The 12,310-nt window shown below is 39.0% G+C and overlaps 1 protein-coding gene across 15 annotated transcripts in view; it reads left to right on the top strand.

The window, feature by feature from the left end:
- The window catches only part of abi1a (abl-interactor 1a), a 69,634-nt gene that overhangs the window by 10,104 nt on the left and 47,220 nt on the right, over positions 1–12,310 (top strand). The window lies entirely within an intron of this gene.

The following is a 12,310-nucleotide window of genomic DNA, read 5'->3' as shown; positions in this document are numbered from 1 at the left end:
CATATGTGAGTCAAGGCAGGTGAGCAAATACTTTTGGCAATATAGTGTATCTCAAATGCATCTGGAGATCTGGGAGGCTTCTTGCTGTCTGCTGACATTCAAATAATGGAGGTCTATGGTGCCCGAGGCAGAAAGGTCCATAAAAGTCCACAAAAAACGTGTCAATATTCCTCCATACTGCTCGTCCAATGTATTCCAAGTGTCCTGAGTGGGTAGCATCCAGAATTTACTCGAAACGAAGTCATTTAGAATGTTTTTAGAGCATAAACAGTAGTGTATAGGGTTTCCTAAAAGCGCGTTCACGAGTCTACGGAAACCGCGGCAGACCAAACCAGATGAAAGTGCGCAATCAGCGTCTGCTCTGCCAATAATGCAAGCGTAGAAGAAGAAATGTGCTGTTTACCTGTGCAAAGAAAGAAACAACGAAAGAAAAATGTCTGAGGACTTCAGTGTTGAGGAAGGGCATGAGTTCTTTGCCGAGCTGAATGCGCACTTTCATCTGGTTTGGTCTGCCGCGGTTTCCGTAGACTCGTGAACGCGCTTTTAGGAAATCCTATACACTACTGTTTATGCTCTAAAAACATTCTAAATGACTTCGTTTCGAGTAAATTATGGACGCTACCCACTCAGGACACTTGGAATACATTGGACGAGCAGTATGGAGGAATATTGATCTTAAATGCAAAATGTTAACATATTTTTTTTAAATTTTTTTATATTATTACTGCTCTAAGTGGGTCGCTTTATTAGCTAAAGACATATTTTAGAGTATTTTTTTCTAAGCTAACGATTAAGCGATTACTGAATAAGTTGATGAATATTTCGATAATCGATTAATCAGATTAATTGTTTCTGCCATAGTTTAAAGACTAACTTTTTTTTATTTTTTATTTCTTTTACATTAATACCGCAGTATTCTGTAGTTTATCAGATTACTATTGCTAAATTTAGCTAATGAGTAAAAACAACAAAAGTCTTTGGCTTTTCAAAGAAGTGTTCATCTTATTACTAATGAACTATCATTAGATACTTTTGTGTGTTTATACATGACGTTTATCTGTTTTTATTATATCTAGAGACTGATCTCAGTCTTTTTCATTTCAAGCTTAGGAATGAGTGCAGTGTGTCTGATGTGGGATGAGCGTTTAGCGGGTAAGGTGGAGGAATGGGGAAATGGAAGTGTGATGTGGTAACTAGAAGGTCATAAGCCTCCGGGGCACGTGACTTCGCCGAAGAAGCAGGATGGTCGGGATTTGTTTGCCCAATTTGAGCAGAGCAGTTTAAAGCCGTCTCTGCATCATTGTTGCTGATCTGATTTTTCCATATCATGTTTTTCTGAGATCTTTAATTTAATGCAGATGAGTTTGACCAACTTTGGTGATTGTTATTCATCTCAGTGGAATCCCCTTTGTGAAACGCAGCAGAACACCCCCACCCTCAATTTTTCTTATTATTGATAAATATTTAAAACTACTGTGGAACAGGACACGCTTGTTTTAAAAGAAACCTGCCCTCTCAATGAATGAGGAGTTTAAAGCATTAGGAGAATGAGGCTGATCAGTTGGTTCAACCCTACTAGAATCAATTAATTTATGAAAGAACTAATATTTTCATGGAGATTGTTTGATCAGATAATCTCCTAGTTTGATGTTTCGAAAATGAAGACTTCACACACTTGAACGAATTAGCAGTTTCTTGGATATTCTCAGTGATGTGTTGTTGAATCCAGCGAGTCTTGTTCAGGTGGGCTGAAAAACATCCTTATTTGCTCTTTTCTACAAACAGCATTTTTATTTCTGTCTGCAGTCAAAGTCTGGATTAGTTTGACCTCTTCTCCTTCCTGATCAGGATCTCCTTGCTGTACCCATTTAGGGCAGTTTTCCCAGTAGATTTCATGCAAGATTTCAAACTTGGAAATGTGCTAGAGTTGCCTAAACCTTACACATGTAGCCTCTTCCCTTTTTTCTCTCTTTTTTTAATCCTTGCTCCTCCTATCTTATTTGCCCTCAGCTCTTTATTTGTCCTTCCTTAGTCTCTTTCTGCAGAGTGGCCTGTTTTTCTTATTGAGCCCTGCGGCTCTTGGCTGACCGTTCAGAGCCATCCGTCTTTTCTGCCCCCACCCCCTCCGCAGCCACCTACAGTTGGTTTGGTCCAACCTGATCCATTGCTGCCTAGTTAAATGGTACTTGTGTGAGCCTGTAGTTGTTTCATTTCTTACTAGAGTGGAAGTCCACAATAAAATCTGCAGCGCTCATTTTAATACAGTCGCTTTCAGCTTTGTTGAACCAATTACCGAGTCATTTAGTAGAGGTTAATGAGCAGGCTCCACGTCCAAACGTCCCCTTTGTGTGTCCTCCTTGACACAATGAAGGGATTTTTAATGCCGTCAGGTTGAGCTGGACCTTATGGCCTTTCACTGAGCCGCCATCTGCCCAGGAAGCGACTCCTGAATTAATGTCTTTCTCAGGACAAGGTTGAACTGAAGTTGTTTTATCTTTATAGAGTAACTTTTCTCTATCTCACCCCCTCAGGCAGTTTGTGTGGGTGTCAGCAGTCCCACAGTCTGATGTTTTTTTTTTCTCTCTTTACCTTCACCTTGCCTGTTCTTCAGATTGAAAAGGCAGAAGGGAAAGGTAGTTAAGAGGCGTTCCATTGACACGTCTTGAGGGTAAATTATACCTACTGAATCTATATATAAGAAAAATGTATTCGTATTAAAAACGCATACTGACACAACTGTAAGTAAACCAACTAAGAATCAATATATGAAATTGAGGTTCATGCGGCTTTTTTGAATTCACTTTTTGGTCATAAGCTGCATTATCTTTTGATGGATCAGCTTCAGTGGGCGGGGCTAGCTCAGCTGTACCTGCTTTAATTACTTTATGCTGCACTATACACAGTATATGCAGCATGAATCTAAGGCTAAAAACATTTTGAATGGATTTTTCCCACATTGTGACACATTGAATTATATATGGAGTTTATGAATTATTCCCTCTTTAAATTATAAATACATTTATCTATTCTTTTAATATTTAATTCATGATATTAACTATTTATTTCCCACTGTATTTTTTACATGCATATTCCATCAGCATTTTTATATTCTATATGGGCAACTTTACTATTGTTCAGTCCTTTTATTGTGAAAAATGGCTCAGCTTGATTAATTGGCTGGCCTATATGATGACTTAAGTTTGAGGTTTAAGCAGGGAGAATATAAACACCATGTAAGCCAGAGGCCATCACTGCTCCTATACACAGCACTCCACACCACAGCAATGCAAATTTGCTAGTAATAATTAGGGCTGAAACAATTGATTTGATTAATCGTGATTAATCCATAATTGAAATAATCGTCAACTAATTTAGAATTGGATTAATCGTTAACTGGAGTATAGAGACTCTAAAATATGCCTTTATCTGACAGAGCGACCCAATTAGAAGATTAACTATATCAAGATATAGTTTTTAAGATGAAAAAAAAAACTTTTTCGTCTGTCAATATACTCTATCCAGAATTCCTCAAGTGGAAACATTTTAGTTTCTCCAGGTTTAATTTGGTAAGATTAATCGAAAAGATAAATCGACAAATGATTTAATCTTGATAAATAATCCTTAGCTGCAGCCCCTAATAATAATATTTAGAGACATTCTGTAAGCCTACAGTTCCACTGTGTTGTTTTGAACACTTTCCAAACTTTTAGTGGGAGCTTTTTATCACTGATCGTCAATTATAAATTACAGTTTTTGACTTTATTAGGTGAATAAATTAACTTTATTAAATTTGTAGTTTATATCCTTAAGATTTCTGGAGCAAGAGAATCAGTTAACGGCTTGTCCAACCCTTGGTCAGATCATTAACACGTCTGTCTTGTAATCTCATTAGTTGGCTCCACCTCTCAGGCTGGCGGATGGGTGAATGTTTGACTTCCATGTCGATAAATCTGAACTGTGGCTGTCTGCTGCCTCCTAATCCCCCCCTCCGGACGGGATTGATGCATAACAGGCGGCCTAGTGCCGTGTGAGCCTTTCTGCAGGATTCATACTCCGTCTGAAGCTTGGCGCTCTGCGTGTCACTTATCTGACTCCTCTTCCATCCACGATGGTTGATCTCTGCATGAACATTTCTTAACGCCTCTTATGTAAAAATCATATTGAAGGGTTCCAAAGGTTTCTCCCCTTTTTGAGAAATAGGAGCGAAAGAACATGTTCAGCAGCTGATCAAGTCCAGCCAGACTGAATATCAGAAACACAAACTGCATTTTTCATAACTTACTCGGTTCTTTTACTTGGCTCCAAGTTTTTCTTGTTTTTTTTTTTTTATTTTATTTTTTACTTGTACTGTAACGTCTCAGGTGGAACTGCTTCTTTGACACAGCTTTCACCAAAGAAACCCGCATGAGAGAGCTTGGTCTGCTTATTGGTCTGAGGCGCCTGGGGCGGGAGAACCAATGTAAAAGCAGGAATTAGTCGCTGGTTTCTAAACTCTTGTTTATGAACCGTATCATTTGTCTGTTTCAAGCTATTATTTCAAAAGTATCCTACAAATGTAACATTGTTTTTATCTACAAGGTAAAATGGGACTTGTTCCTTTATGAAAAAGATATGCCACCGCTGTTTATAATTTCGTTAATTATACCAAATCCCACTCTGCAACTCAACTCTTGGTTGCAGGAATGCATTAAGCTGCAGCTTGCAGATTACACCTCGCGCCCACTCTTGTGTTGGTTTGAGGTCAAATTCACACCTTAAAGAAACAAGTACCAAGACCATCTCTGAGCGTTTTTGATAAAGTTGTTTTGGTTCGCAGCCTGGTGTGGTTGTTGTCTTAACAACAACATAAACAAACTGGACCAAGGAAGGAAAAGAACCTGAGTTTATTTCAATAGGATTCAACACCTCACCCTAAACGCGGTTTAATTGCCCATTCCTCACACGTGTTCGAGCATTCTGGGCACTTTCTTTACCTTTTTTTTTTTTTTTCTTTTTTTACTTTTTCTTGATTTGAATAATTTTTTTTACATAAATCAAATGAAGCCTGTGTTTTGTTAAGATTGTGTATGATAGACTAACATTGACTAGTTCATAACTATGAAGCAAAAAAAAACAACAAACGGATTATTTATCAATGTAGAAGGAATTGAAGGCTTTTTCCAGTTTTGAGTCCTGCTTATATGACCATCATTGCTCATAGAAAACTTTTAGCAGATTCCTATTTGCAGAAAAACATCTCTAAAGCTAGATCTAGAAGTATTTCCTCTAATTTTCAATCATATGGTATAACGAGGTTGAAATGAAGCCATTAGTTGTAGGGATGTACCGATATGAAAATCTGGGATGAGATTGATGTTACCCTTATTATTGATAACCAATGTTTGCCAATATTATATTCTTCCTTAACCACGATGGACTGATCACAGGGTTGACATCCCTTCTCTGCTTCAGTCTAACACTCACAGCCCCTGAGGGGCATTGCAATCTCCGTCACATGACCAAACAAACACAACATGACCAATCCCCTCCTGGAACGAATCCAGCAAATACATGGAAATATTGGTTTTTTTGGTATTGACCCAATTTGACATGCTTTAAAATAGCCTACAGTGGCCGATTCTGACATTAATGCCAATATATTAAATTATTCATTCAGATATGTATTTTCAGAGCTAGATCTAAAAAATTCCTGGTTGAGACCTAAACTGTCCCACTGTAGCTCAGACTGTATGGTATACAACGAACCTAACCACCATCATAGTCTCAAGCATCTAACCTTTTCTAATTTTCAGGCACCTCATGCCTTTAGAGAAAATGGCTCCCACAGTATGATCCTGCCACCACCATGTCATAGCAAGGAGGTTATATCATAAGGACAATGCAGAGTTCGATTTCTTCCAAGTTAAATTTATTTTTAAAATTTCTTTTATGGGAATACTTTCTTCCTCATGTGGGTTGTGTCTCCGACATGGCATGAATGTAAAAAGGACTCATGTTTTTCTTTAAACAGTGGCTTTCCTCTGGATTTTATCTAAAGGTTTTAGATTAAAGGGGCTAAAACTAGATGTGCGCCCTACTTAAAAGATTTTTGATGGCAAAAAAAAGGTGAGCTCTTTTCTCCTCTTCTCAATTATGCACTAACCTGTAATGATCTCTGACCAAAGGAAATACATTAACCCAGAGGTTCCCAAGATTGGGGCTGTGCAACACCAAGAGGGGGGGGTCATAAGATGGTTTTCTCTCGGTTTGTAATCTGAGTTATATAGAGGGCCAAAATATTATAATAGAACAAATATTTATAATATTACAAAATGCATATATATGAATGTACCCAGCATACATACCGTGAAATAAGTAGTTTTTTTTTATTTATTAATCTATGTAATACATGATTCAAATATGATTTATACTAGGGTTTCTGAATTATTTTGCCAAAAAATCTAAATTGTGATAGTTTTAAATCGATGTTTCGATTTTATTTCGGTTTATCTTTGCACTAAACACAAGCTTTAAGATGTTTCCGTTTTTTCCATCACCTCGAAAGCTTGCTTGTCCTGTAATCTTTTTTGGGAAACGTCCTAACTTCTACCTGCATGTATAGATCTGTGTTCTAGCTGGAAGCTTCTTTCTTTTTTTTCGTGGAGGAAAACGCTGCCACTTAAAGGGCTGCAGTGAGAAAGATCACTCTTGTTAAATATAATGTGACCAAAATTGAGATTTGAAAATGTCCTTAAATTGAAATTATGTTGCAAAGGCAGATAAATAATTAAAATCACATAATGTTAAATTAATAATTAATTCAATTACCTCCTTTTATATTTGCTAATTACTCTACATTAACATGTTTTGTTAGGCGGTCACCATTATGTTGCATCATTATTTTTTGGGTTGAAGGCTGAGATGTTTGGGAGCCTGTGCTTTCACTGAAAAATACCTTAAGTTTGATTTCTTTTTTTTCTTTTTTTATAAGATAATGGGACAAATATGACTGAAAATGAACTGACTTTGTAGGTAGGTTTTATTTTCAACATGTCCTGTTGCGTTTATATTTCTGCTCAATCCTTTTTGGGGCGACTCTTGGACTCTAATTGTCCTCAGGGACAAAGTCTTTACAGTGTCTCAGTCCAACAGGTCGGTCCCGACTCTAATGCAATGCTCCAGCTTGCCTTAAAAGCATGGCTTCACATCATTGGCTGTTATCTCACCAGACTGGATGGATAACAGTCTGCAGCCACCCTTCACTCCCTGCATTGTGTTAAAACTCATTACCTGTCTGTTTTACTAATCTTTTTGTTCTCTCACATTGGGCCTACATGTTTTTCATTTTTACGCAGCTGTTGGATACTTTTGCTTTTGCTCCCAGCTACCTGTTTATTTTGCTTTTCATTACTAGTTGCATTCCTCTGCAGTCCTCTACTACTGTCTGGATACTACGTAGCGTAGCTGCTCTTGCTCTGTCATTACTCTGCGCTGAAATATGAGCTCGAATGCCCCAGGAGCACTGAAGCTCTCCAGGAGCTCACCTCATTCTCTGCCTCTCCTGCTGTGTTTCTTGGTTCTGATCAAGCAGACGTGTTTTTTTTGTTTTGTTTTCCTATGCAACTGTCTCTTACCCTGCTTTATTTGCTTCACTTCTGACTACAAAGCTGGTCAGGCAGAGGATTTCTGCAGAGGGGCGAACAGACAACCAGGGGTTGAAACTAGGATGCAATCAAATGTCACATCTGTCCTCTTAACACCCACAGTTGACCTCGCCTCACATTTCTAAAAGCAGCTTAAAGCGCTTTATTCATGACTATGAAAAGAACCTTAATAGAAACTGCAGAAATGCACCATTCTTCTTCTCTCTATATATCATGTTTTCTGATTTAACCAGGTTTCTGCATGTGAAACTCAGTCTTTCCTGTTAGATGTGTCTAATTTTATTGGGGTTTTGAGCTCACTTTTAAAATCAATTTATTAAAGAATGCGAGACATTTTCTGCCTGGAAAAGCTTGGGGTTAAGATGGGGGGCCAAGAAACATCACCAAGAATCATCATCCCGTATGTGTGATGGTTCATCAGCTGGGAGTGTGATCTCTACCAATGAGAACTTTTGGATGTCAGTTTCTCTCTGATTTTATCTATCAGTAGCTCACATCAGAGAGGAGGAATTGTTTGGCATTGCTTTAGTTTTTCTGAGGTTTGCAGCTGTTTCTTTAAGTCTGGGTTAAGGTTTTACTGCCCACATTTCAATGAAAATGAGAACATTGCAACACCTTGTTGGGTTTTCTTTTTCAGCCATTATGTTACTTATTTGCTGCTCTTTTTGGGATCACTGTGATGCTGAAAACCCATGCTGGTCAACTTTTAGCTGTTGTAATGATTACCTAATGTTTGACACTAAAGTATTTTGACATGCAGGGTTTTTTTTCTTTTAGCCTTTATGGATGATTCAATAATGGAGGTGCCCAGGTGTCCTGGCTGATAAACAAGCCTAGGCCGTCATCCCTCCACCACAGTTGATTTGACATGTTTGGTCACAGCTTCAGCTTCTGTCTTTATTCTGTTACACCACATGCAAGTTTGCATACTGGCGTCATGGTGCCACATGTGTTTTCAGAGATATAAGACATCTTGAAACTTATCCACACAAGATATGCTTGTTTATTTTTTGTGCAGTTTTCTGAGCATAGGTTGTGCTGACCTTAGCGTGGATTGAAGATCACCTTATTGCTTCATAGCCTAAGAAATCATGGAAAATCTTTTAAAGCTTTTACACCACAAAAAGTCTGTTTTATGTTTCTCCTTCAAGTCCCCTTCATAGAGTAACCATAGTTTCTGCAGAAAATTAGATTCAAGACCTCTTACCTGGATTGAAAGAAATAAACATGATCTAAACTTAGAATTTGAGACTTAAGAGCAGATTATACTTCTGCAACTGCACACATCAAATGTCGCTTGGGTCTGGTCGCAAAGTTTTTGCTGCAGTTTTACCGGTATGCTTCTGCACCGTCTGTCTGGAATTTCTAGGGACACACAGCAGTTGCCCGCCAAAGCGCAAGGGGGAGCCTACTCCAGAACTCGCGAGAACTACGGCGGATGGTCACGAGAACTTCAGCGGCACCGGCGGGAGTGTTTATCTTCCAAACAAACAATGGCGCGTCTGCAAGATGTCAAGGGGATGGATCTAGAGTTGCTAGACATCGAAAAGGATATATTTATTTACAAAATTTTTCTGGGGCATCGTATATGTGGTTGTACTTCCGACCTCCTCGGTTAACCTTTCATCGTAGTTGTCCATTGTTCCTCGGTTTTTAAAAATTCATGAAGGACAACCACACAGACAGCCGGAAAGGCATACCAAGGACCAATCGCAGCTGCTTTTTGTCTGCGCACTTCCGCTTGATGTCTGCGTGGGTTTGCGACCATCTGACACGTAGTCAGGATTGTTTTGAGGTGTATGACAACGGTTCAGAACCTCGGTGCAGGGGGCGTGGTCACGCACAGAGACAGATTTGACAGTTGCAGAGGCTATGCGTCAGAAGCATAAATTGGCCTTTAGACCGGTAAACTTGTAGTTTCCTTCCATTCTGGCACACGTTGTTCAGGAAATCTCCTAACAGGAAAAAAATGCTTTCTCTAGGTCAGGAGAGAGACATCATTGTTCTGGTGTTTAGATTTGTTTTCTTCCAGCTGCTGCAGCATCTAGGCCAGAACGGTCCTCCTGTGGCAGTCCTAGGTATACACATGTAGAGGCGATTATGTGGTTTCGACACGATGGCTTTTTGGAACTGAGCCCTGAGGAGAGATTCTCTTTTCTAAGGCCGTTATTGTTCAGCTTGTGTACTGCTGATTCCCATCCCAAAGGAGAGCAAAGGATGTTGTCACCTACGCATCTGGCATTAGTTTGCCAGAAAAGCCGTGGATTGAGTCTGGATTACTGACGCCATGTTTGCTGAATAATTATTGTCTCTGGTTGTTCCATGCTTATTTTCTTTTTCTCCCTCTCACCAAATGCTCCTTTCTTTTTCTTTTTTGTCCCCTAACCACCACCAGTACCATTAGTAATCTGCTCTGCAGCCACTGTTGGCACCACCCACCTCCTGCTACAGCAGCCTGTTATCAAAGCCCAGTGTTGCTCCTCCAGGCGGTGCTTTTTGGACTCTGCTTTATGAGGGAGCTGCAGAGGACAGGGTACAAAGAGATCAAACGTCATAGCTCGGCTGGAGCTCAGCTTTTAGCGCATAGTTCACTTCAGTCTCCAAATTCTCACCACAGTCAATGCAGCCGTTTCAAATCAATAAGTTAGCATTTTAAATAACTTGATGGTGGTGTCAAACAAATATGCATCTGTCAGACTTGACATGCTTAAAATACTGTCTCATGTAACTTAGTTTCAGCTTTATTTTGATCCAATATGAGCCCTAAGTTTATTTTGTAAGCACAGTTTAACATCTTTTAGCTTAGCAGCTATGGTTCTGTGCTATCTTTGCCATCTTCATAAAATAAAAATGTTGGCTGTTGTTTTAATCTTGGCCTTTTAAACACTTGTTTTCTTTTTATTAACTATTGTCTTGGAAAACGTTTTTGTATTAGAATATTTTTGTTAAATGTCACATACCCAAATAAAGAGGAGTGATTGGTAGTAATTAAGCTGTTAGACGCTAGCTAAGCAGCTTAATATTTTAGCATATTGAATCACATTGCTGCTAGAATACTTTTAATGCATGCTAATTTGATTAGTTTAGTAAATCATTAGCATTTTAAAATACTAAAAAATTGTATTTTATTCAGTCTTAAATGAAAAGTACAACAGCTAGGCAGCTAATTACCTAGGAGGATAATTCCTGTACACTGTGTGCAGAATTATTAGGCAAATGAGTATTTCGACCACATCATCCTTTTCATACATGTTGTCCTACTCCGAGCTAAATCGGCTTGAAAGCCAACTACCAATTATGTAAATCAGGTGGTGTGCATCTCTGTAATGAGAAGGGGTGTGGCCTAATGACATCAACACCCTATATAAGGTGTGCTTAATTATTAGGCAATTTCCTTTCCTTTGGCAAAATGGGACAGAAAAGAAATTTCACACACTCTGAAAAGTCAAATTGTCAGATGTCTTTCAGAGGGGTGCAGCTGCAGTTTGGAAATTGCCAAGCTTTTGAAGCGGGATCATTGCACAATCAAGTGGTTCATGGCAAATAGCCAACAGAGGCGCAAGAAGCGTGTTGAAAAAAGAAGATGCAAAATAACTCTCCATGAATTGAGAAGGATCAAGCAGGAAGCTGCCAGGAGGCCATTAGCCACCAGTTGTGCCATATTTCAGAGCTGCAACATGTCTGGAGTGCCGAGAAGCACAAGGTGCTCAATACTCAGGGACCTGGCCAAGGTAAGGAAAGCCGAAAAAAAGGCCACCTTTGAAGACAAAACATCAAGATTGGGCCAAGAAATATCTAAAGACTGATTTCTCCAAGGTGTTTTGGTCTGATGAAATGAGAGCGAGTCTTGATGGGCCAGATGGATGGGCATGAGGCTGGATCAGTAAAGGGCAGCAAGTTCCTTATAGACTCAGACTCCAGCAAGGTGGAGGTGGGATAGTGGTATAGGCTGGTATCATCAAAGATGAGCTTGTGGGACCTTTTCAGGTTGATGATGGAGTCAAGATCAACTTCCAGACCTACTGCCAGTTTCTGGAAGACACCTTCCAACAGTGGTACAAGAAGAAGTCGCCATCATTCAAGAAAAACATGATATTCATGCAGGACAATGCTCTGTCACACGCATCTGGATCGCAAACAAATCACGACAGTGACAAAATCTATGGATGGAAGGCTTTTGAGCATCATGGTGAAGAAAGGTGGCTATATTGATTACTGTTACTGGACACTCGTTTTTTGTTTTTGAATGTCGCAAATGTTTATTTCTGAATTTTGAGTTGTTATAGTGGTTTACCTGATGAAAATAAACAAGTGAGATGGGTATATATTTGTTTTTTTATTACATTGCCTAATAATTTTGCACAGTAATATTTACCTGCACACATAAACATCCTCATAAAATGACCAAATCTAAAAAACAAACAAAACAAAAACAGATCAACTTCCAAAATTATGAAATTTTGATATTAAGGAGCCTTATAGGTTGATTTAGAACACAATTATTCCTTAGCTTTATTCTTTTCGTTTTGGCTTGCAAAGCATTTCTAGTGGCCAATCTCACCTATAAAGGGTTAGCCTCTAGGCTGGAAACTGCTCTAAAGTTGCAAGAATTCTTAAGTTATTGGATCAGATTTGCAAACTGATCTAGAGTTCAGTTGGCTGTTTGT

Source organism: Cyprinodon tularosa, unplaced genomic scaffold, assembly GCF_016077235.1.
Source record: "Cyprinodon tularosa strain WSP-4 unplaced genomic scaffold, ASM1607723v1 ctg623, whole genome shotgun sequence".
Lineage (NCBI taxonomy): Eukaryota > Metazoa > Chordata > Actinopteri > Cyprinodontiformes > Cyprinodontidae > Cyprinodon > Cyprinodon tularosa.
This window is presented reverse-complemented; position numbering and strand designations above follow the sequence as displayed.